Below are 6,000 nucleotides of genomic sequence, written 5' to 3'. Positions count from 1 at the left end.
CTGCACTGCAGGTGTTTGTGAGCTGCTTGGTGTGACTGCTGACAACCAAGTTCGGGCCCTCTGCAGGAGCAAGATATGCTAAGCCATCTCTCTAGTCCCAGGACCAGACTTTAGAGCTTACCCTTGATCCGCGGTTTCTCGGCGTCTTCTCTGCTTCCTGTGCATTGTGATGTGAACGGTTTTCTCTCTGTACATGCTCCCGACACTGCACTATCCTATCCACAGAGCCCAGGTTCCTGCCTTGAGTTCCTACCTCGACTCCCTCAGTGATGGGCTGTATGCATCCTGTAAGATGAGACAATCCCATTACTCAAGTTGGTTTGGGGCAGTGGTTTCATTACAATAATAGAAATAAAACAGCCTGCAAGTTATGTTCTGGCAAAGAATTTGAGTACACTTGGTCTGTGTTCTGAAAAATTGAGTAAAATGAATGAAAAAAAAAAAAAAAACAAAACAAACCCCGAACTAATATACTAATTAATGTTTTAAAAGATTTATTTATTATTATGGATACAGTGCTCTGTCTGCATGTACACCTGCAGGCCAGGAGAGGGCATCAGATCACATTACAGATGGTTGTGAGCCACCATTGTGGTTGCTGGGAATTGATCTATACTAGTTATTTTGACAAAGTAAATTTCAACACAGCACCGCGGTTGGGCTGTGGCGTGGTTACTGCTGGTGGCTTTTGGTAAGGCTTACGGTGAAACGTAAAAAAGGGTTAAGGTAAAACGTGGAGCTCGATGTCTAAGATGCCACAGAAGTTGAAGCGTGTCTTTATTGAGAGGCTGTGTGCTTTGCACTGGAAATAGGAGGGTGCCTTGAGGCAACCTCAGGATGTTGTGACACCTTCTTTGCCTGCAACTTTAAACACGAGCCATTCTCTGGCCAAACTGTGTGGTTGACATCTTCCTAGCCTCACCTGGAGTGTCAGATCCTCATTCAAGTCGTGGACAGGATCCATTTGTTGGTGACTGGATGGTAGAGGTACTGAAAGCTGACTGCTTACCAGGGTTTATCCTCAGGGCCGGTGTGTGTGTGTGTGTGTGTGTGTGTGTGTTACCTTCCCAAGCAGCTCACTCTGTGGTTCTCCCTCTCAGAGGAAAACCTCCCACCTGACCAGGCAAATCCTGCCCTGAATAAGCTCCCTGCTCATTAAGTCAACAACGGCTGATGGGTGATCCTAATTGTATCTGTAAGACCATTGTGTTTATTGTACTGTGGCCCCAGAAGTGACACTCACGTTTGTGGTCCTGCCTACTGAAGCTCAAAGTGGGGAGACTGAAGAATGTGGGGGACCTTGTGTATCTTTTTCGAATTCTGCCAAGCTCGAATCTGTTTAGCGTTCTTCCTGGGTAGCCTCTGCTTTCTCATCTTGGTCTCCTCTTCTTGCACTCTCTGCTTGTGTTTTGCTCTGTTCCAGCTGGTACTACTTAGTGCCTTCACTTTCTAGAATGTTCCCATTCTTTTCTGTGAGGGCTTGCATTTTCTCTCTGTCTCTGTCTCTCTGTCTCTGTCTCTTTCTGTCTCTCTGTCTCTGTCTCTTTCTGTCTCTCTGTCTCTGTCTCTGTCTCTCTCCCTCTCTCCACCCCCAGGTGTGACTCTCCCTCATCTAGCCAAGTCCTGTCCTAGCAAAGGCCTTCATGTAGGGCAATGCTGACTAGCTCAGGCCAGCTGGAGATGTGGTCTCACTACACTGTACTCCCAGTTTGCATGAAATACTCATACCCAACCACCGGCTCTGTATGTGTCCACTGCCATCTTCTTAAACCGAGGGGACTGGATCTAATGCCATTCGCCATTTTGTCTTTTGCACCCAGGTCTGGTACTTAGTGGGGTCCAATGAACACATGTTGAATATATGGATTGGTGTTCTGCCTGCTTAGCTGTGCAAGGATTGGGACTGCGCCTCCTTAGTCCCCTGTCCCCCAATAATCTATGATTACACAGCCCAGTCTAAGCACCTCAACTGAAAGTGACTTCCAAACATTTGGAAGCATAGGGGAGCTCCTACAGCAAGTAGCTCCGTGCTGTCACTAGCCACTCTGCAGCCAGCCAGCCATGGCACAGTCCTCTTTTCAGGCTGTGTGCATCCCAGTAACACTCCCGCCCCCCGCTTCCCCCCAAAGGCAGAAAGGTTGGCTATGGACACTCAGCTTCAAAGACTTGCCCAAGTATGGCCTCTGCTTTCAGGTAGTTTCTGTCGGCCAAATTGATTTGGTGAAGACAGACACTTTTTCATCCCTCTTCTTTGGCAGGGAAAACAGACAGTTCCCCCAAATCCTTTATGGCTGGCAGCATTGGGGAGCCAGAAGGCAACTATGCTGGCCACCATGTGGGGTGTCTGTGCTGCCACCGTTTGCCCTGAGGAACCTACTGGCCTCTCCTGGACAGTCGCATGGCTAGTGGTTGTGTCCCTTAGCCAGCAGCGGGCAGCAAGCAGCAGACCACCCGGGTATAGGCCTGTTTCCTATTTGCCTTTTGCCATGTGGCCTGTCCACCTCAGCTGCCTGAGGAAGGCCAGCTGCCTGGCAGGAGTCCGGAGATGCAGTGAGGCCTGTCTAGCCTGGATTACTCCCCTTGGCACTAACTTTATGGGAGAGCCTGGGAGAAGCAAAGGCCAGGCTAATGTCCAGTGTCATGTGACCTAGGAGAGGCCAGATGCTTCAGAGGAACTGCCAAACTCTTAGCAGAGGGAGAGACACAAGCTTGGAAGGAAACGAAAGAGCCATGTCTCTCTTGGAACAAGTTGGCGCTGCAAGAAAGCCATGTGGAAGGTTCTTCTAGGCCAAGCGTGTCGAGAGTCCGATCTTTAAGAGGTTCTAAATCTTTAGAGCTAGAAGCAAGGACAAATCGATATTTTTAAGCTGCCAACAGATAGTTAGTTCTTCTCTCAGGGTAGAATCGGAACCCATCCCAGGGGTAATTTACTTGGTGAAAAGCACATGTGAGGGCCGAGTTAAAATCCTGTTTCAGAGTGGTTAAGTCTGACTGAGGGCTACTCAGTCCATATAGCAACGTATAAAAGTGGTGGCTCTCTGTCTAAGGGAGATGGGTTTCAGGATGCTGCTGGCCCTCCATACAGTAGGGGCTGAGGAGTGGACCACCGGAGAGGGGTGCAGTTGATGGGCCGAGATGCAATGGTATATAATATGCTTTTTACCAAGTGTTAACTAGGGAAATTTCTTTTCCAGCAAAAATGTGCTCTTACCTGCAGGAAAGCATCCGGGAAAATGGAGAGAGGGTTCAACAAGACCATAGGACTAAGAGACACTTGAGAATCAGAAAGGCAGAAATGAATATGAGCCCTGAGAAACACAAAGCAGAGAGTGCTACTGTTCTGGGGCAGGCTCACATCACCAGGGGTACAGTCTGCCGTGGAAGGGATGGCATGGTGGACTAGCTTGCTTCATGGTGATGGAGGAATGTGGTGGTGACTGGTCATATCACAGTGGCATACAGGAAGCAGAGAGCTTGGGACAGAAGTAGGCATAGGCTATTTCACCCTCGGGGCCCACCTGTGTCTACAAGATAGACTCTGTACCTCTCCAAACAGTGCAACTAGCTCGGGACCAACTATTCTGACACACGAGCCAATCCAAATCCTAAGTGCAGGCAAAGAGCGATAGTAGGGTGACATAGGCCAGTTTCAGGGGCAGCTGTCCCAGTTTGGCTTTCCTATGGAAAAGCAGTCAAATTTTGTTTAAAAAAAAAAAAAAAAACTGCCTTCCTTTTGTACTTTGTAGAGATAACAAAAATGACAGGCTCTCTGATCCTTTGAAATTTTATTAACTGCTCTCCAGGCTTGCCCTTACACCCATGATGGAATAAATGTTTTGAAATATATCTATTTTCATAAGCAATGTTATAAGTACACAACCTAGATTTTATGTCAAATATCAAGATAGGTGCTTGTGTGGTATGCATGAGTATATGCACATATGTGCACTGACACACATGAGGGCCACAGGTCCATGTTGAGTGCCATACCTCAGTTTCCACTCACCTTGTTCTTTTGAGGCAAGGTCTCTCCTTTGGTCCTGCACCTCTCCGATTAGATGAGGTTGGCTGGACAGCAAGTCCGCGGATTCTTCTGCCTGTCTTACCAGCATTGCGGTTACAAGCACATGCCACTGTGCCCAACAGTGACTGAGCTACCTCCCTAGCCCCAGTCACACATTTTATCTACTCTTGTCACAGAGTCATCAGTTGATTGTGTGCCCACTACAAGCACAGCAGTGTGCGCCTTTGGTATACCTTATCTGAAGCCCACAAAGTCTACTATTTCCCACTCGTCTGGGCCTTTCGGATTTGGATGCCAGAGGTCTAAGACTCGGTCTCAGTTCCCATCGGTTTGTACACCCATTCCACGTGGAAGCCCATCAGCAGCTGGCTTCAGCCACAGCTCAATCTAGAGTCTTGTAAAATGCTGTTGAACATTTTTTTCCTTTCTCCTTTGTCTTCTGACTTTGACTTCCTTTGGGCATTAGGCTGATGTTTATCTTATAGACATTCCCTTTCCATAATGGGTAGGTTGCCACTGAGGATCCCATAAACACATCATTCCAGCATGAGATATAGATGAGAGTGAAAAAAAGCACCATCTGTTTTTCAGAATACACACACACGTGCACACACACACACACACACACACACACACACACACACACACACTATATCTATATATATTTACATATTATACATTTATTTGTAATTTTTTTTCAGGAAAAAGTTTGGATTGGGTCTTGTGTCTGTCCCTCGCTGATCACTATGTTGAAGAGTGGAACCCTGTGGCTCCTTCTGGAATATTGTCACCACTTCTGTGGTGGTGAAAGGTAGGGGCTTAATGACATGAGTCATGGTGGTTTTATGTCCGTCAGAACCATGTGGAGTGGACGAGGGCATTCCCCAATGTATAGGGCTTCTGGGGAATCTAAAACAGGCATCTGCGTCAACCATATTTATGCACCTCGGAATCAAGATTTGGACAAAAGTCTTGTAAATAATCTTGTCAGTCCTCTCAAATCAGAAGACAAAGAAGCAGACCCAAAAAGCTGAAGAAATGCCTGTGCGCTCATTCCGCATTGTGACACATCATGGGCAGAACTCAGCCAAGAGGAAGTCAGTCTTGACCCCAGAAACATTCATCCAGCAGAAGAAAGACAGAGAAAGACAAAGAGCTGATGACAACACCGCATGGTGGGTGTTAGGAATCAGAGTGGGCGTGTCTGGGAGCAATAGGAGGGCCTTCTAACACAGTTTGGGGGGGGGACCCTCTGTGAGGAGACGATATCAAAGTTAAGATCTGAAGACTAGGTATAGTAAGTAAGAAAGTGCTGGATGCTGTAACAAAGAAGCTCCTGACATTCTGTCATTTCAACTTCTTTACATCTTATTCTCAGAGCTGCCACTGTGTTCGGGCTGGGGGGGTGGGGGGGAAAGGGCGGGCTGTCTAGCGGTTCAGGGACTCTGACTCCATTTATCTCCAAGGACGTGGTGTCCTTCAGTTGGTAACGAGGATACGAGGAGGAGAAAACACTCCGGCTTCTTGACTGCTCTGGCCACTCCCACACATATTCCCTAATGAATTTTAGTGCCAGGGCTAACCAGGGATGAGAGAGAGACTTGGTGCCAGGTCCAGGCTTGGGAGATCTGGAATCTCATTCTGAACACTTGGGTGCCTCCGCGACCTTTCTCAACTCACTGTCCCCACCTCTGAGACCCCATGCTGTATCTATTCTGCCATGACCTCTCTTCCATCTGTGTGCCTGGACACTCTTTTCTTCCATACTCCCAAACATTGAAAGTCTGCCTGCTGCTCAGTCCGAAGTCCGGCCCCCGCCTGGCTCTGGCACTTATTTAACGGTCAGATTCTTCCCTGTGTTTTCCTTCTGTCAACAGTTTCACGCTATCAGCTCCAGCTGCCACTGGCGAGCCCATCACATTAGAGCCCAAGAAGCCACACCTGCTGCGCCCAAGCTGTTTATCTCCATAATCCCC

Source organism: Acomys russatus, chromosome 31, assembly GCF_903995435.1.
Source record: "Acomys russatus chromosome 31, mAcoRus1.1, whole genome shotgun sequence".
Lineage (NCBI taxonomy): Eukaryota > Metazoa > Chordata > Mammalia > Rodentia > Muridae > Acomys > Acomys russatus.
The sequence above is the reverse complement of the archived record's forward strand: the minus strand, read 5'-3'. Positions refer to the sequence as shown.